The following is a 20,828-nucleotide window of genomic DNA, read 5'->3' as shown; positions in this document are numbered from 1 at the left end:
CTGAGTGCTCTGTCAGTCTGTATGTGCTTTAGGTGGTGAGGTTGATATTGCTGTGTTGTTTTTTTGTTTCTCAGTAAATTGCAAGAAATTTTAATGCCACATTTGTCCTTTTTGTAAGTGAAAGCAGAATGTGTTTGTCACATCTATCATCTGTCAGACAGCTGAGGAAAAATATATCTGTTTTGAATTTAGTGGCACAGAGAGTGGTGCTTTTTCATGAAAAGCATTTTTAAATCACAGGAAACAAGTTATGTAATGCTTAGTGCTCTCTTACTGAAAGTGTTGACTCATTGGTGGTTTATTAGACTGATGTCAGATTTCCAATGCTTTTACTTGTAAAAATGATATTTTATTACATTTCGTTTGCATAGTTCAAGTCAAAAATATGAAAGCTTGTTTCCACCACGTAAAAAAAAAACTCAATTATATATAATCTATGGTGGCCGAGAGAGCTCAATGCGCTGCAAATAGAAAAAACACCTGCCAATTAAGAAAACAACTTCGTCAATTTTACAACACATGCGCTGCAAATGCTCACAACACAAACAAGTAAAGAAACACACTGCAAATACTCACAACACAACCAAACAAAGAATAATCAAAATAAATAAAAAATCTTTATCAAATCTTTGTGTTGTGAGAATTTGCAGTGCGTTTCTTTATTTGTTTGTGTTGTGAGCATTTGCAGCACCTGCTGTCAAATTGATGAAGATGTTTTCTTGATTTGCTGGTGCTTTTTCTATTTACATGTGTTTTCTAAAGTTGCAGAACGTTGAGCTCTTGGCCACCGTAATAATCTCAGAATTGCAAGATATAAACTCGCAACAAACAATTGTGAAATATAAACTCAGAATTCAGAGAAGAAAGTCGGAACTGCAAGGAAAAAATAAGAATTCTGAGAAAAAAATCACCCCCCCCCCCCCCCCAATAAAAAGAAATAAAATCTGACAAAAAAAGCTATAATTTCAAGATATAAACTCGAGATGTAGCCTTTAAAAAATTGTAGGATGCACACTCAAATTGCAAAAGAAAACGTGCAAAATTCTGATTTTATATTTCAAAATTGTGGTTTTTATCTTAGAATTTCAAGAAACATTTTTTTTTCTTTTTTTTTTTGTTATCCTGTGGCAGAAACGGCCTTCCATACAAAAGGGATGTTTGGTAGGCATTCTTGATTATTTGCATTGATAAATTTTATTAATTTCTAAAGTTTTATGGGTTAATAACATTCAATTCAAAGGCAACATGTATGTTTAGTATTGCACACTGTTCACTGTGAAGATCTAAGATACCCAGAAGATCTGCTATATTTCCCAAAATGAACAGTACACAGAGCACAATTTATGAGATATGAATGTACCCCACAGTACAATGCACTAAACTTGACTTTCCATTTCCAGTGTGATGAATAAACCGGAAGTATCAGTTGCAGTTTTAACATTTTATCAGCTTGTTAAATCATTATTTGATCAGGCTGCCAAAAGATTTTTTTTTATTCTAAAACTGAATTAGAAATCCAAACCCATATTTTACTCATTGAATTAGACTTAAAATCGAATTAGGTCATGTGACTATTAATGTTTCATACTGCTGTTTGATGCGTTTATCATTGCATGAGGAAAACATAGAAAGTGGTACACTAGTTTCCATTCTGAACACCGTCTAAGTTTATCACTTACTGCTGAAAGCATGTATCACGCCTGATTCGGATGGTATTTAAAGAGAGTTCAATTAGGAGAAGAGCAGAATTAGGTTAATACCACCGGGCTTAACAACAAACATCTGTTTTATTTTAAGCGTTGACCAACGGGACATTGAGCTTTGAATGAGTTCGAGAGCTTAATTTGAGTTTCCTCCTACACGTGTCCCCCAGGTATGCTAATGAGCTCTTTGTAATTGGTGGGCGTAACAAAGGGGAGGAGTGTCGCTTAATTAGGCAGGACAAATGAGTGCATGTTATCCAGCCTGCTTTAATAAAATTACTGCAGACAGACAGCATGTCACGCCTCGCTCATGCAAAGAACACGAGCAGGACAGTTTGTACTTTTTCTAATTGTGCACAAAAAATGTACTCTTTATCATTATCTGCATTTTATTAACTTTAATTGATTTAGCTAATGCTTTTATCCAAAGTCATTTATAGATGACAAATGCTACAACACCGGCGATTTATCCTAGGAGACAGAAGTGCTGCAATATAAGCTTTGCTCTGAAAAGTTGAGCTTTTTTTTTTTTTTTTTTCTCTAAATATCAAAGTATATCAATAATATGCTTGATAAAGGTCATGAGACTGAAAAGTTGTCAATAAATAAATTTGATACTTTTGCAAATATTGGTATAGTGTGTGGGATTTTCTTTTGTTTCATTGATTTTGTTTTTTAAATATAAATTATATAAAATAATATATAATTGACTTAATAATTGAAATAATGTATTGTATTGCATTATATTTTATTGTATTACATTATATCATATTTCATATGTCATACATAATATATAAATGTTATTATTATTATTTTAAAAAAAAAATTTACGATCTACATTCAACTTAAAATGTCATCACATTTGATAAAATATCAAACCAAGTGGAATTTATTTTATAGAAAGACTACAAATTTCACCAAAATAAGTTTAAGAACAATCAATATTCAAAATGACAGCAAAATACTTTTTTGGGGGGTTGTCAGACGTGGCATTGTGCACTGAAAAAAAACAAAAACAATTTTCACTCAGATATTGCTAATTGCCAAGAAATTGCTACAATTGCAAAGAAATTGACATTGAATTAAACAAATTTATTGCATAATTCAAGTCAAAAGTATGAAAGCTTGTTTCCACCACGTTAACAAAATAAAATCTCACAGTTATATATAATCTCAGAATTGCAAGATAGAAACTCGCAAAAAACAATTGCGAGATGGAAACTCCAAAATCATAGAAAAAAGTGAAAATTGTGAAATATAAACTCAGAATTGTGTATTAATCCCCCCCCCCCCCCCCCAGAAGAAACAAAATCAAATAAATATATAAATAAATAAATCTGACAAAAAAAGCCAGAATTTCAAGATATCTCGAGATATAGCCTATAAAAAAAATTGTAGCATGTACAAATTTTGAAGAAAACTTTTTGTTTTAAATGTACTCCAACAATCTTAGTTTTATTTACAACTTTGAAAAGACATTTTTTACAGTGTGGGATATTAAAGTGTGGCTGCACAATTCCAAATCCCAGTGGATGTTGTAGGTCATCCAGGTATTGTTCACCTCCAGTATCATGAATACTAAGTAGTATCCTTAGACGTTTGACATACTGCTTTTTGCATACTTTGTAGCAGGTGCACAGATTCTGATGCAGGGCTTGACACCAGTTGGTTAAAAGTCGTTGCAAAAATGTCTCAGAAAAGTGAAGTTAGTTCAGAGTTCGTTTTATGCAGATGCCACTTGGTTTGATGTTTTGTTATCTAATGCAATGAGATTCACTCATTTTTAAGCGTGGCTGAAGTCTCCAAAGGGTTTTTTTAAAGGCCGCTGATCTGCACATCTCAGGTCTGTTACTAAAAGCTTTTGCAGGAGCACAGGTGCTGTTCTCTGAGCCGCAGCCCTGTTTTTGTTACTCCACGTGTTAGAAACGATAAAAAAATAATAACACAAAGTGCAATATCGGCTTCAACAGGAATCATACTGCTGTTTCTCCTCTTAATCTCGACACTGATCATAATTCCAATAAAACGTTTCCTTTTTTCCGGACCAAGAGGCACTCCAGTCGTGTTTCTGTGGTCATACTTTATTGAATATCATTTTAGATAAGAATATAATCCTTTCAGCCAGATGATGTATATTGACCAGCTTTTTTTTATCAATAATAGTGTACAAAGCTAGAGACCTTTTAAAGTGGAGTGTGAGTTCATATCAGTGTGTACTTGTGTGTCATTTCGTACCCTTGACTTCAGATCTATTGCAATAAACCTACATGATCTGGTAAGGAGGGTCTTGTATCAACTTGAAGGGGTTTATTTGATGATAATGACCCACTGACTGTTCATTTGTCCTGCTTATTATGTGGCTATTTACCAAATAAGATTATGTGAGAAGAAAGACATGATACAAGAAACATGAAACATGTCAATTATACAGTTTAACAGTCATTACAAAAAGTGCCAGACCACAAGATGCCACAATTGACCAATGGTTTTGATTATTCTAGGCATAATCACATCTTCTGTTGTTGATCAGTTTAAATGGTTAATCGGGATGCTTGCTTGGCTGTGGATTGTGATATATGCCTTTATGAACTTTTTTTCTTCCTATACAATACTTATTTTTATTTTCATTGTTAAATTGTATTATTATGCCGAAAAATCTGATATTTTTTCATAAAAAATATATTTTTTTTACATTTTCTTTTTTTACCTGTCTGTCCGTCTATAATAAATATGATTACTTTTTACCATATCTTTATTTTTTTTTATAAAAATATTATTATCAATATATTATATACAGTATTTATTTGTCTCTTATGCTCATCAAGGCTGTATTTATTTGATTAGAAAAACAGAAAAAACTGTAATGTGAAATTATTGCAATTTCTAATATTGGTTTCCTATTTTAATGTACTTTAAAATATAATTTAGCCTATTTCTGTGACGTAGCGCTGAATTTTCATGTGCCATTACACCAGTCTTCAGTGTCACATGATCCTTCAGAAATCATTCTGATATGCTGATTTATTATCAGTGTTGCAACTGTTGTGCTGCTTAATATTTTTTTGGAACCTGTGATACTTTTTTATTTGATTTTTTGATTAATAAAAAGTTAAAAAGAACAGCATTTATTCAAAATAGAAACCTTTCCTAACAATAAGTCTTTACTATAATTCTTTATCCATATAACACATCCTTGCTGAATAAAAGTATTAATTTCTTTTAAAAAAATGTACTGACCCCAAACTTTTGAATAGTAGTGTATGTATATTGTAACACAAAAATGTCTATTTTTGAATAAACCCTTTAACAAATTGCTGTCCTGTTAGAGTCTGGGGAGCATAGAAAGCCTGATCAACTGTTGGTTGAGTGAAAACCAAGCTTGTTGTCCTAAGGGATGGGAACATGTCTGAAGTGTTACTGTTAATGTGACAGCACAAATTTGAGCATGGCCTTGTTGGATGTGACCACAGGACCTCGTCTTATCATCCAGTGCATTTGCTGACTCGTAGAAAAGAAAAAAACTTAATATCTCAGTTGTTTCTCCTGGCCAGAAATGAGATGAGATTGAGAGCAATTGGAGTGAATGTTGATTGTGATGGTGTTGATCAGTTCTTGTAGTTGGCGAGCGATAGATCCAGATTGGAGAAGTTCTTGGTGGCAGATGTCCACATGAGAGCCCACACCGAGGTGACATCTCACCCCAAAACTTCACCCAGGAGGAGGTCAGAATGTGTGTTTTCCTCCAATTTACATCAAAATCTGTTCACCAAACTCTCTGTAGCTCTCACGTAACCCCGCTCACACCTGCTCATATCTCTCCTACTCTGTTTTCCTCTTTTATGCCACTATTTGATCCGTGAGACCTGCCTGGTATTAAGAGATGCAACCTGAAATTCCCAGTATTGGCATCTAGGCAGTGCATCTTTGCGGATTTTGGGCACAAAGAGCTTTTTCTAATGCTGTTATCCTGTGTTTCGGAGCGCTGCCGTTCTCTACCCTCAGACGACTGAGGCTTGTAGACCCGGTGTGTTATCAGCACCAGATGAGCATTGACTTCAGCCTTTTAATGTATGGTAGAAAGAGAGCGAGAAACTAATGAGAGCCATAAAGCTCCTACTGGATAAATAATTAGGCTGCTTCACAAAAAATCCTGCCTTAAAGAAAAAAAAAAAAAACTTTCATTTTCTTCTGAAGTCAACAGTGTCAGTGATTTCTGAGGTGTTTTTTCTTCTTTCATTTCTACTGTGGAGGATATTCTTCAGTGTATTTTCGTCTAAAGAATCTGAAGGTTGACTGCATTGAATAATGAATGTGTATCGCTAACAAAAGCACATTTAATCTGAATATCTCCAGCTCTGAATAATCACGCAGGGAAATATTTCCCTTTGACTTGCAACTTATGAGCTAATCCTTCAGAAAGATGGTTATTAAACATTTAGATTAAAGATGTTTGGAACATGTCTGTATATTCTGTTGCAATTGTTCGGATGATAAATATTATATCTTCATTTCTCAAACTAGATTTGCATGTCCTAAAGGAAATACAGTATCAGCATTTGCAAGGCAGTAAAGGAGTAATGTTAAAGTTTTATAAGTAGAGCTTTTATATTTTTCATAATATTCTGAGTGTCATGACAGCTTGTGATAGACTGTATATCAAGCAGGCATATTAATTGCAGATATTGGAGCATTATAGGAGATTATTAGCTTCAGCTGACAACCTTGTCCTATTGGTGGTTGTTTCACCTTATGCAAGTTACAAAATATTAAAGTTTTTAATGTTGTGCTATTAAGCTTTTTAATTTTTTTTATGTGTAATAAATATTGTGTAAAGTAGGTGTTCATTAGAATACAGTCTTTTTATTTCCTGTCATTGAGATTAAAGTTGCAGGAATGATCAGTCATCAAAGCGATGATTAGTTTTTATTGAATTTGAAATTCATTAATTACTATCGACAATGTTTCCAAAAGTGGCCACATTTTACATTTTGTGATTTTTAGCAGAACTTTGATGTACAATTAATCAGAAATGCATTTTTAAAAGTATTTTTAGACATATTTTTGAAACATGATTTTTCAAAGAACTTTTTTCAATTAAAAAGAAATGCACAGTAAAATTAAATTAAGATTTAAGAGTTAAAGAAAGATAAAGAGTAGAGAGACACACTTTATGAAAGTTTGTTAATTGTAGCAAGTCTTAAAACATAAGGCATGTAGAATTTGACATTGTTGAATTCACTGTTTTATGCTGTTCTCATTCCCTGAGTTATATCCTGAAAGAATAAGTTCTCAGAAAGAAATGATCTGCAAAACAATGTTTGGAGTCTGTAGATTAAGCAGTTCAAGCTGAATTAATTGTGGGGAAAAAATAAAAGAATAAGGATTTTCAGTGCAGTCTTGCTTTGCAAGCACTCTAATGAGCTTACTGTATACATTGCTCACAAATACAAGAAAGGATAAATTAAATTGTTTTATCAGATCACTTTGATCAAAAGACTTCTAACTGTTAACATGTGATCTGTACAAGCTTAATATGCATCGTGTTCAGACTGTTCATTTTTTTTACATGTGCCGGGTCCCTCAGGATGGGCTGCTATTGTTGTCACGCTCTACGGAGCGTTTGCATTCCCATTGTTCTAATACTCTTCCGACATCTTCAGAAGCGAGGGATAAAGGGGAGAGAAAGAGTGACATTATCCTCGCCGTCTTTGATGGTGACTCGTGTTTCGGTACTAGCTAATCTGCCACTCTAATCTCCCCGGCAGATAGAAATAAACAAGCAGGTCTATGAATGAGGCACCGTGCATGGGTGAATCGCAGGAGGATTATGGTAATTTTTAAGGGATAAGTAGAAGTATTTGAAACACGGCCGTTCTAATAGGGAACTTGCGAGAATTTTCTTGCATGAAAAACCTCTTTTTGCAGATTGTCAAATGCTTTTCGATATCCTTTGGCCTCCTCGATTCCAGTTGGCCATTAGAAGGACAGGAAAACACATTCAAAATTTGGAAAGTGGGAAATCAATTACGAGTTACAGCTCAAATGAAAGGCAAGGCACCGTTCGACTTAAAAGTCAGTCTGGCTCGCCTTTAACCGGGTCCATTACAAAGGGAAAAGGAAATCACACCGCATACCTGATCTACCAAAAAGCCCTTTTGAAACGGGTTGCTGGGTGGCATCCAGCCTGGCAAACGCAGCGGGCATCGATGGCACAGCCCCTGGGCGCGAGGATGCTTGGCCCGAACGTGGCGGTCCTGGGCATGTATCAATGGGCACTGACCCATCCGCTGGGAGCTCCTAAGCCATGCTGTCTGAAGGAGAACCGATGGGCTTGGCAGCACATGTGGGCATGCGGCGCCTGCCTGCGTGGGCACCCGATGTTATCGCCTTGAGCCACCGAACATGCTGCCCACCTCTCTGAGCCCAGCCCAGCTGACCTCCCTGACTGCGCCTCACACAAAACGCCTCCCTCAGAACTTTGCAAACAAGCTCTGCTTTCGTGCATTTATTTCAGTATACTTTTCCTTTTGGTGCATGAATAAACACGAAATGCAAAACAGTCCAAACGGCCTTTAGATGCAAAACTAAGCGTGTCATGTGTCATGCTAGCTACGCGCTTTCCTCGCATTGGATTCTCTTCGAAGAGACCGTGAATGTTGACTTTCAATGAAAATACATAACCTTTGCTGAAAAGCCAACTGGGTTTTTTTTTTAACCGCACAAAAACCTGGATGGAGAGCGAGCCGATGAAAGCGTCAGGCGGTGGGCGGGTGAAAGCATGGCCCCACGTTCACTTTAAAAGAAGCTCTAGGCGGAGGTGAGGGGTGCGCTCTCTCTGCTCCGCTGTCTCTGGAAGACTGCTGCCAGGACATATATTTTGTCTTCCATTATCTTTATTTTCTTATTATTTAAAATGGCCGGATTTTTCCCTCTCCTTTGCTCCAGCGGTCTTTTTTGATATCCATTTAGATTGGAGCTTCATTAAAAAAGCTCAGACAATAGAGTGACTTCTAATTAAGAGCAGCAGCATCTGGCCTCTGGCACTGTATCCCAGTGTTCCATCTCTTTTGCTGGGAGAATTCATTTGTTTCTTAATTAAGAAAAACACCAATAGCGTGAAAAATCTGCTTATGTTACCTGAATCCTAATTAGTTAAATAGTGAGTTGAAAAACACATTCCAGTAACCCTAGAAATGAACTCGGTGCTGATAAAAATGAACTAGCCTCGTATAAATCGAAGCCGGATGGAAAGTGTGCCATCATTACGGCTAAGACAATATGCAAACTATCTTCAAAGAAATCAAATTGCCGGAATGTTTTCATTTGCATGCATTAACCATTAACATAATGAGGGGAAGTGACACCGGACCCGGATTGCGCGTCTGCTCGGATTGATAACTCCTATGTCGGCAAATAGTCTTTTCCGCCGAGCACGAGCAGCCAGATCAGCTCTGAACCGTGAGCGTGCGCGTGCGCGTGCAAACGAATAAAGCCGTGTGCCTCCGTCTCCGGGAGGAAAGCGAGGGTCTGCGGACATGTCGTGCGGAGCACTATTCATTCTGAGGCGGGCAGGCGGCCAAAGCTGGCACCGCGTGCGCAGAACGCCACCGTTTTCAAATCCAAAACCGTTTTTCCTGCTTGCTACATGCTATTGCGGGCGATCAGCCTCTCAGGTCAAATGATTCAATTAAGTGTCTGTTTATGGCTGATACCAAAGCTGGGTGTCGTCTTCACTTATCACCTTTTTTGCAGATCAGTGTTCTCCCAGAATGCCACAGGAGAGATTGCTGGGGCTGTAATTAAAATGGCACGGAGACAAATTTCACGTAGGAGCTAACAAGCGGGAGACAGAGCTGACGCGGAGGGGGGAAGGAAGGAGGAAGCTTTTAGAAATGCTGTTAGCCAATTAGGAAAAAGAGCAGGTTTGGAAGAGCCGGTGCAGTTGAACCATGGACCCGACAGGCTTATTGGCTGTTTACGATGTCGACATGCGATCAGTCCTTTAGTTTAACTAGTCTAATACCTATTAAAGAAGGTCAGAGACTTTTGATAACGCCTAACTGGGAGTCTAGCTTAAAGGCCGGTCTTGGGCAGTTGATGTGTGTGGCCTCATTCGGATGTGGCCGAGTCCCCTGCTGTGCCACATTTGATGCTCGATTGGCAGGAAACAGACACACGTGTTCCCCGCGTCTCGTGGTAGCTGTACCTTTCACCACGTGACTTCTTTGGGGAGCCTGAAAAAAGAATTCAAATGCACCAATAAGCAGCAGAAATGCGAGATGAAAAAGAGACAGAAGAACAAGAAAGAGCTGTTACAAAAAGCGACTTTGGATTTCCGGCCCGAAATCTTCCACGGGCTTTTGACAATTTGCATTGTTATCGCCGATAAGGCTGATGTTTTTCCTCGGCTGTACATTTTGGTGTGAAATATTTCAAGTGTAAACCGAGCGAGCGTACCCTTAATGAGCAGGGGATCCGGTCTCTTGCCGGGATGGAGTCTTAAGTAGCGGCTTGCTGCTTTGGATGTCTGATATCTGAATATTTAAAAGAGTTTCAAGCTCATCTGCAAATGTGATTTGCACATATCACACTTCTGCAGTCGTCAGGCTGCCACATCGGCAGGCTTCTCAGCAAAGACGAGAACACAGGGAGAGAGAGAGTCGAGGGGGAGATGTTGCACATATGGGTTGCTATTGATGTATTCCAGTCCTGACCTAATTTAACTCCCTGCCAGCGAGCTCATATGCATACTGTACATTTGCTAAATTAGAGAGTGCAAACCTCGCCTTTCTCCCGGAGACAGGTGTAAACAGCATTGTTGTCATAATGCGGCCGCAGTAAATATGATAATTGTGTCGCGATGCAGCGGAGCACAAAATAATTTGGCCATCATTTTGATGCCCGGGGGCCCAGGGGATCGCCCTCCGGAAGGAAGACGGCCCATTGACATGCGGCACACGCGGCAATATAATTATGGCTGCCCATCTTTGTTCCTCGCTGGCGTCTTCTCGCTGCACTAGTAATTTGCTTGTAATATGGAAGCTTTTAGTAAAAAAGGAGGCTGTGATATTTGAGTTGGAGGATTCTCAGCATGCCGGAGATTGACGGCATTATAATGCAATGGGTCTGTTTCACAAAGCTCAAAGCTGTTATATAAGAACGCCGTTACATGCAAATGTAGATTCTATCATTGTTACAGCAATAATCATTTTAAATAATAACTATGTGTTAGTTACTTCTATAATAATAATTATTATTATTATAATTATAATAATTATTATATATTTATTGATTTATAGATTATAATATTAGATTTGCTTTTAGTTTAATTTACATAATATTTAATAACATTATAAAATTTGAAAAACTAAAGTATGTATTTCTGTTATGAAATATAAAATTATATTTTATTTTTTTTAAAATATGTACTTATTATATACAACATTTTTAACAACATTATTGACAACTACAACAACAACAATAATAATAATAATAATAACAACAACAACTATCATTTATTATTATTATTATTAATAATAATTAATTAATTAAATTTATTATTATTATTTAATTGAATAAAGATGCTAACTTTTCAAAGACAGTTATTCAGCCAGGTTAATTTATGGCAGTTAAAGTTAAGGACAGTGTCGCTGGACACATTTATTTATTTTTTAGTTTAACATTGTTGCTTCCCATTGAGTTATGATAATTATCTCCCATGGACTTAAGTTAATTCCATTTCTAAGGCGTTCTCAGGGTGTGATGTATTATTTTATGTAACTGTGTTACTGTGCAAGCGTTATTTAAATAAATGGTTATTTTGTATTATAAACTACAAAGCTTGTCATTTATTTTATTGAAAATATGCTATAGTAAAACATGGATTTTTCTTCTTATTTAACATGTATACACATAAGGTCATGAATATTTACCTCAAAGTCATGGAATTGTATTGGTAAAACTTTGTACGAACCCTGAATATTAGTTTATATTCTAATAGTAAATATAATATAACATGTAATATATTAACATTAATATAAAATGTTTTTTATAAAACAACAACAATAATAATGACATTATGCATAATTACTATATTCTATTAATATGAAATGTTTTTCAAATGATGTATAGAGAACATTAATACAATACAATGCAAAAATAAATGGGATAGAATAGAATATAATAGAAATGGAATATGGAGTAGATGTTAGTACATTGGTGAAATGAGACTGTTTCTAATGTGCTGTAGTGAGAGTGATATGTAAACATGGCTCATACAGTGTGCAGTGCTGCAAAGCTAGACTAAGACTTTAATTGCAAACATTCATCAGGCACATCTTTGTCTTATGAATCTGTTTAGTAGGCTGTGGTAAGAGCTTATGTTAGTGTGTGTGTGTGTGTGTGTGTGTGTGTGTGCCCTGTCAGGAGGGGTGTCTCTCATGAAGTCTTTTGACAGAGGTCTCTCTCCCAGCTTTAGTTAAAGGTCAATGCGCTGTCTTCTGTGTGTTACTGTGGGAGTGTCCGTTTCTCCCTCTGGAGGTGACGTCTCTCTCCCTTCACATTCGCTTCTGCTGCCAACTAACGAAGTGTATAATACACACAGAGACTGCATGCTGTTCCACATGGGTTTGTAGTTTAACTAAGTAGGGTTCTGGACATTGGGATTCATATTTAATGATCTGTTTCCTCTGACAGTGTATTTAATTTCCCCAAAATATTATTAGCCAGTAATACTATAGACTGACCATTAAGATTTTATCCAATCTTGATTGCTACCCTGTTGTTCACTAAAGATTCTGTTTGACTGAATTTAATGCACATTGACGTATATATAGTGTGTGTAGTGTAACATGCAGCGCAGATGTATTTTTGTATCATTTATAATTATATTTCTACAGTATGTATCAGAGTTCTGTCCTCTGAAAAACCATATTCTGCTGAGTCATTTAGAAGAGTGATGTAATTACTCACAGTTAAACAATGACTGTATTTTCGGTGGTTATTACACATCACACATGGATGACATTTATTGCACTATTATGGAGTTTTTCTCAAACCTTATGCAGCCTACATAGACTGCATGTTAAGGCAATTATACACAAAAGATAAGCAAATAAATATTTTCTTCCTATATTTGTTTTAGATATATCTATTTAAAATATTTTTAAATGTTTTCTTGTTCAAATTGTTCAGAAAGGAAGTAAATGCATCTTGATTTAATTTTTGCTGCCTGTTATTGAGTATTTGGTAACACTTTACTTAAAGCCTTGATGTATAATGTACTATAAAGGGTTATTAACAGGTATAATGCATTGTAATTATTCATACTCCGCATCGTAATACATTATATCTTGTCCTAAATGATTCTCTAACAATCTCTAACAATGAATTGATAAGTGTTATAATGTATTAACTGTAGTTACAATTATTCGTGAGATTCTACAATGCATTATTAGGTGCATTACAAGGCAAAATTAATAAATTACAACATTTTTTATAGTGCATTATACATAAAGGCTTTAAAGTGCACCTATTATGCCATTTTTAAGGTGGCTAATATTGTTTTATAAGTCTCCTAAAAAAGGTTTACATGCATCCAAGGTCAAAAAACACTAGTTTTCTCAAAAAATAGCTTTAATTTGACTTCATTTCTAAATGATTCCTAAACGACTTGTGTGAAGCAGTTCAAAGAATCAGTCTCTCTAAACCCCACCTTTCCGTGAGCCCTCCTTGCTGTGATTAGTCAGATGGCGCAGTCCTTTGTGATTGGTCTACCGCGTACAGCGCAAATGACAGCCCATGGACGGACATTATGCAATAATAAGATTCGAATTCCTAACAACTCATTTAAGCGATTGCGAGCCGACTCTTTTTTTTTGATTGACAATAACTTTATATATCGTGCACTTTTGGCTTCACAACTTTGAAGAAAGTTTATGTTCACATATTGCTACATGACACACCGCATGAAAGGTAATATTCAAAAAGGCATAATAGGGACACTTTAAGTAAAGTGTTACCAAGTGTTCTAAAGTGGTCACTTATGAGGTTCCATGACAGTCATGATGCTGCCTTATAGAAGACAGCAGCAGTAGAAAGCCAGACAGCTCACTAGGTTTTGGAACAGAGCCGATGTGTTCCTAACTCTCTGACGACATTAAATGAGTAACATTGTAATGACGCGTCTCCCTGCGAGTCTCATCGTCAGGATCATTAGAAGTGACACTGGTGCTGCTCTATAAAAGCTGAGTGTAAGTACCCTCTGGAGACGCTGTGGAGACAGTAGGTGAGGGCTCCAAGGGCCCCCGGCTCCGCTGTTTGAGAAACATTAGGCTGTGACACTGCAGGAGCATCTCTGATACATGATGAAATCAACACGAAACCTGAGACTTCATCTTCGGCGAGCAGATCGCGAAAGTGTCTACCCATAGGAAAGAAACATCACAGATGAAATGGCTTTAATATCACAGTTGTTTCTCCTAGAAAATTAAATAGATCAGAGAGCTCTCAGATTTCATCAGAAATATCTTAATTTGTGTTCAGGTCAACAAAATGAGGGTGAGTAATTAATGAGAATTTTCTTTTTTGGGTGAACTAACCCTTTAAGAGAAACATCTGAGTCAAAGTTGATACTTTAATGAATTTGCAACCTCTGGGCAATATCATTTCTTTCTAGGTTAGAAACAGAGCAGCCCAGATGAATTCACTGAGATGTTCCTTCTTGTGTTATCATAGAAACAGAAAATGTATTTCACACTTGACCCACACGTTAAACAGTTAGACCATCAGAGGACTCCACAGATATGGCCGCCCAATAGAGGCCTTGTGAGTGTCTTCAGGAGGCAAAACGGGCCCTTCTGCCTCGGCTTCTGACGGAATTTTAATCTCTCTCCGTAAGCTTCACACGACCACATCAAGACTTAAGAGCCGGCAAGAAAAAAACCCCGCCCTCTGTCTGTTTTAAAGGACAGCACTTTGAATGTCATTTGACAATTTCCTTTTAATTAGAACTAATTTACAGAAAGATGCCCACCAGCTAATCTTTACAGGATAATTAGCTTCTATTTTCTTTACTTTTAATTAAAAAGTGGAAAAGATTTAGCTGATCCATAAATAATTGTTCTTTTGAAATGTTCATCAGACTTCACACTTCTCTTTGGCAAGAGTAATATTTAGATCTTATCGTGGATTCTGTCTCCTTAGAGTTAGAGCAGCGATTCTTTTTTTTTTTTTTTTTTTGTATTATTATTTTTATCTGGGGTATTAAGAAGTGGAACTATCAATAATAGAAATAGGATCCAGAGGCAAATTAGAATTGAATTAATGAGGAATTTATTGCTTAAAGAAACTGCCGCCTCTTTCTTGCTGGAGTGAAATTGGAATTGCGGGTATATCCGTTTCAGAAATTGTTCCTTGATGGAGAAACATTGTTTTATCTCCAAGTATTTAAGACTCCAATCACTTTCCTATGAAAGCGCCTCATTTATTTCCTTGATATAAAATGGTCTTGATTTAAAACTAAAGCACTGAGAGCTCTAGAGCGTTCATTCTCATTTACCTCAGAAGACATCTGCTTTTGGATGGTGACAGAAATCATGTCCTAACCAGGCACGAAACAACAACATGTATTTTATTTCACAATGAAAGAGAAAATGCTGGACCTGACAGCCAGTCAGAACATATTTGAGGATTAATATTACAGTTATATATACCAGAATTTTGAACCGCAAAACTTTTAAAAATTCGATTTCAAATTCATATAGCGTAAAGATATTTTAATGATTTAGTATACAGTATTTAAAGTGCCATTTACATCTTACATTTTTCTGGTGTATTTTCTTCACAACCTAATATATTCCATAATGTGGTATATTTTGAATATATTCAGGAAAAATAGGAGAGAACTTGCTTTTATCCATCGGAAATTGATTGGATCATGAACAATGAGTGTTACACTTTTTAGCCAACTGGTTGGAGAGGAGGGATTGAAAAGTTGCGTATGTGAAGGAAAACAAAGATTACGAAGACAAACATTTCTTTAACTTCGAATATTGTCCACCAATAAATTGTTGGCAATAAGACCAGAAATGTTCATTTAAAAAGTTAAATGTGTCAATTCTTGATTCTGCTGTTATTAGTTCTTTATAATGCATTTTATCTTAAAAACAGAAGGCCAAAAGTGCAACAAATTGTTTGCTGAAGGCTGAAGTGATTTTGTGTGATTTAAAGTGTAGTGTGACCTCACCTCAGGCTCAGAAATCCAGTGCAGAAGGCCGTTCACTTGTAAATGTCTCTCTCTGGAGCTCACTGGAGTTGATGTGGAGCAATCGGAGAGTGTGTTTCTGAAAGACGGCCCAGTCCAAATTGGGACAGAGCACAGGAGCTAATGAGAACTCACACCTGAGCTTCAGAGAGCAGGGTCTCAGTGATTGGTGTTGAACATTTGGAGGACGACCCTCAGCCTTTAATAGGCGTGTGGGACTGCCAGTTGGTTGCAAAGAGAGAGAGAAAAGTAGAGGCTCTGAGATTCTGGCATCTGTTGAAGCCCATCAGCTCGCTCAGAAACGCCTCCAGCATTTTAATGGCCTTGTCAAATGCCAGTCCTGTTTTTATGCCATTCCAATTCCGGTCTACTAGATGCTGAACACAGGATGTCTCACTTTCATATGCACACAATCCAGTAACTCTGCAAACTCAACAGCTCAGAGAGGCTTTGCTGTTTGTTAGCATGTACATGTGTGATTTTTCACAGTGATTATGAAACGCTCTGTTCTGATTTGATCTTTATGGACTTTAGCTGCTATAGTAATTGAAACTTTTAATCATGGATCTGTGAGTTTAAACACATTAAACATGCAACCCAGAAAACATGACCTAATTAAGATATAACCAGATGTTTTGGCCTCATTAAACATGAATATATTCAGATGTTTAGATTTGAAAAACACTATATAGTGATTTTATGTAAAAAAAAAAAAAAAAATTATACTCAAGTAAAAGGTTCCCATAGGCATGTAAATTCAGAAATATTAGCTTTCTGAGTGCAATATCTATTCATGAAAAAAAAAAATGCTTTTGTGGTCAAAACCTGTGAACCCTGATTCTTTAATTTTAAATATAAACACACCTATAGTATTGTTTTATATATTGTTAAGAGGTTGCACTTTAATGTCTCTAGTTATATATTTCATTCCAGTATCAACTTTGTCTATTGTTTCTCCTTACATTTGAGTTCATTTTCATCTCTGTGGTATCTTGATAAATCTGAGCACAGTTTGAGACATTTTTGAGATCTCTTCTCAAACTCTAAAGATGACAGATCACTTTTTCTCAGGAGAAATATTCTGAAAAAGTCTCCATTTGGTGTACATTTGTTCTCCATTTAATCTCATAGATGTCTAGGATAAAAACATTCTGTGGTTATTTTAGTTGACTCTCTATATGTTCTACCAGCTGCTTTTCAGTATAGTAGTTCAATCGAAATATGGCGCAAATCCTGCATGTGTGAATCAACTGGAGGTTAACTGAACTATTTAGCAGCTTCAGAAGAGTTGCGCTGAGACGAGTGTGTGTGTGTGTGTGTGTGTGTGTGTACTTTCAAACCAGAATGTCCCAACACCACACCAGAATCTGTCTTTTGCTCACAAAAGGCAGGTTTCTGTCCAAGTCTGGCAGGGTTTGGACTGGTCTGGGCGTCCCTATAGGCCTTCACGCGGCATTATGTATTCCTGTTGGGTCTCAGGTGCTCGCTGTGTGTTTTATCCTCGGGCCAAGCTCGGTCCCGTTTTCAATGGCGCAGTCAGATGAAAAAACGACTGCTGTAGGTGCGAGTAGAATGATTTCCATGCTTGTAGAGATCTGCTGCTTTGTTCTATGCGATTCAATTACTTCTACCCTAATTAGGAGCCATAGTGAAGACCCAGACTGTGATGGGACTCCATACTGTGGCTCCCACTGATAAAGTGTGCTATCACCATCAGAGGCCCCAGACGAGCCCAGGCCCGCCTCCAAACGTGCACACGCGGTCCCACCACCGGTCAGTCCCCAACACCGACCCGTTTGTTTTCTGAATTCTAATTTTCTCCTCTTACTTGTTAAGGCTCGCCAGGGTTAGCCAGAGTTTAGATTTGAAGTGCGGTGACATGTTATGAATGATCAATTTAGAAATAACTTTTTGATTCGCGGCTTCCCTTGCGCATATTTCCAGCACGTGTCTTGTTTAGAGACAGCGAGCAGAGGTATCTTTGCATCTCTGGGCTGATGTTTATCTCGCAGGGTTCGCTGGATGAATAGAGGATCATGTGAATGTGAGGTAGCGCTGTGCTATATTAGTATACACTGCTGCAGCTTGAGTTGTGGAGTTTTATTATGAATTCTTAAAGCAGGGATTCCCAAACTTTTTTGTCAGCCAAATACCTTGGACCTAAAATATTTACTTGAAGTACCCCTTCGATTTTACGTTAACCCATATTTCTAAGGGCTCTATATTATCAAAACTTTGCTTAAAAAAACTGTTGTATACAATCTGATAGATGCCTTCTGTCATGAGTTTTATAGTTTAGATTTGTTTTAGTAAGTAAAAGGCCTTTTAGTATAATTGTATAAATGTCCACCTTCAAGTGTGGTCTTTTTTTAAATATCCACAGATTTTTATAAAGTCAGTGTAAGAATAACTTTTATATTATTGGTAATATTTCACTATGACCACTTACAGAACTGAAGGAGCTTATGTTTGATTATCCAATCCATATGTAATTTTTTAGAAATGTCAGTCATGTCAAATATGATACATTACTCTTTTGAGGAATGTTTGTCTCAGTAATTATTGTATCGCATTGTAATAAATGGTTTAGATATACAGTACAAGACATCGAGTGACCTGATATTTAATTCAGCTCCATATTCTCCTATAAAGCCTGATGTATCAAGTATGATACTCAACAAAAAAAAAATATATACATGGCAAAAAAAACAAAAAAACACCAAAGATTCAAGATTTTATTTAATTTTTTTTATTGATTTATTATTTTATTTATCAACCAACTCACAAACCCTAGTTTGGGAAACCCTGTCTTACAGTTCACCCAAAAATGAAAATACAGTCAAAATTTCGGCAGTTGTGGCCTAATGGATAGAGTTGGACTTGTAAGGTCGTGGGTTCGAGTCTCAGGTCCAGCAGGGATTGTAGGTGGGGGAGTGAATAACCAACACTCTCTCCACCCTCAATACCACGACTGAGGTGAGACCCTTGAGCAAGGCACCAAACCCACAACTGCTCCCTGGGCGCCGCAGCATTGGCTGCCCACTGCTCCGGGTGTATGTTCACTACTGTGTGTACACTTGGATGGGTTAAATGCAGAGCACAAATTCCGAGTATGGGTCACCATACTTGGCCACACACTTTCATACAGTGAAAGTGAATGGTGACCAGAGGCTTTCAAGCTCAAAAAAAGACCATAAAAGTAGTCCATATGACCTTAAGCCCTATATTTCAAGTCCCTGAGATGAGGGTGAATAACTGGTGACAGAATTGTCATGTTTGGGCTTGCTATGCCTTGCAACGTGCACTAAATATGTTGCATTCATAAACAGTAGTTCTTCAAATGTTTTGCCTATGCAGTAAATTTAATTCACTGTAGTATTTGTGCTGTTGGATGCATACATCCAACAGTTCTGTCATTATATATGACTGACACAGAGACAAATTTCTGTTAGCTTAACAACACAGATCAATTTTCCTCTGCTTGCTGAAAAGCTGCAGTTCGTCAATAGACCATCAAAAAACGTTTTTGGATCACAAAGTCTGTGGTTTTCACGTGACTTTTATTTTCATAGAATCTTCATCTAACGAGAGTCTCTCTATCTCGTAATATATCTGGTCTCATTGATTTTCTCTCTCGGGTTCAAGTGATTCTCTGATGGTGTCAGAGGGCGGCGTCTGGCGCATTTGGCCCCTCTGAGCATCTGCAAACCGCAGCCAGCGTTCAGCCGTCAGGAGATTGATTGTGACAGACTTTTAAACAGTACACAACTAAATATAGCGGGCTACAGCACTATCAGAAAATGAGCTAGGAGTGCGGGCCTAGTCGTTTAGAAAGTCATTATTCTTATCGTTTGCTGTCTCTGAAATTATTTCAGGTCTCTTCATGCAATGAATGCAGTATAATAAGCCAAACATGTGCAAAGGGCTTGAACTTTGGTAATCGAAGCAGGTCAGTGAAGTAGCCTTTTAAAACATGACTTCGATGCAAGACTGTTGTGACACATTTCATCAATCTGTTAAATGTCTTTCTTGTGAATGGTAATCATACAGTACCCTAAAACTTATATTTCTCAGAGATCTGACCCTTAAACATGACTTATACTGATGTATTCTTATGTAATCAGCGTTGATTCAGACAAAGTAAATCACATTTCTTGATATTTGTGATGAAACTAGGGCATTCAGTTATTAAGGTTTGGATAGATACCAGCATACGATTCCAGTCTCTCATACCATGTTATAAGATAGATATTGTTATTTTAATTTAATGTCACTCATTAGTGATGAATTATGAATTATATTAATGCATTAAAAAACAATCTGTAAAAAATCTGTAACTGCAGGTCTGGTAATTCATTTTAATGACAAATGTAGCAAAATATATGCGGAGCTGCGTAAAAAATAGAATTTCACATTTGTTGAGCTTTAATTGTGATTAAATTGTCCCATACAATGAGTGCAAATGAATTTACTTTTGTTATCTGATTTATAACCAATTACTATTATAATTTGAAGTTAGTTAGTACTGAACTGAAATAAAGAAATTGATACTTTTATTCAGCAAGGATGCATTAAATTGATTAAAAGTGACAATAAAAACATTTATAATGTTTCAAAAGACATCTATTTAAAAAAATGCTGTTGTTTTGAATTTTCTGTTCATCAAAGAAAAGAAAATCTATCACCGTTTACACAAAAATATGAAGCGTCACAATGGTTTTCAACATTGATGATAATAAGAAATGTTTATTCAGCACCAAATTGATTTCTGAAGGATCATGTGACACTGACGACTGGAATAATGATGCATCACATGAATAAATTACAGTTTTAAATATATTCAAATAGAAAACAGATATTTT

General features: G+C 36.6%; 1 protein-coding gene across 2 annotated transcripts in view; it reads left to right on the top strand.

Moving 5' to 3' along the window:
* The window catches only part of LOC306877656 (zinc finger protein ZFPM2-like), a 160,338-nt gene that overhangs the window by 21,725 nt on the left and 117,785 nt on the right, over positions 1-20,828 (top strand). The window lies entirely within an intron of this gene.

The sequence above is a fragment of the Barbus barbus genome (genome assembly GCF_936440315.1).
Source record: "Barbus barbus genome assembly, chromosome: 12".
Taxonomy (NCBI): Eukaryota; Metazoa; Chordata; class Actinopteri; order Cypriniformes; family Cyprinidae; genus Barbus; species Barbus barbus.
Note: the sequence above shows the minus strand (reverse complement) of the source record. Positions and strands in the feature narration are given on the sequence as shown.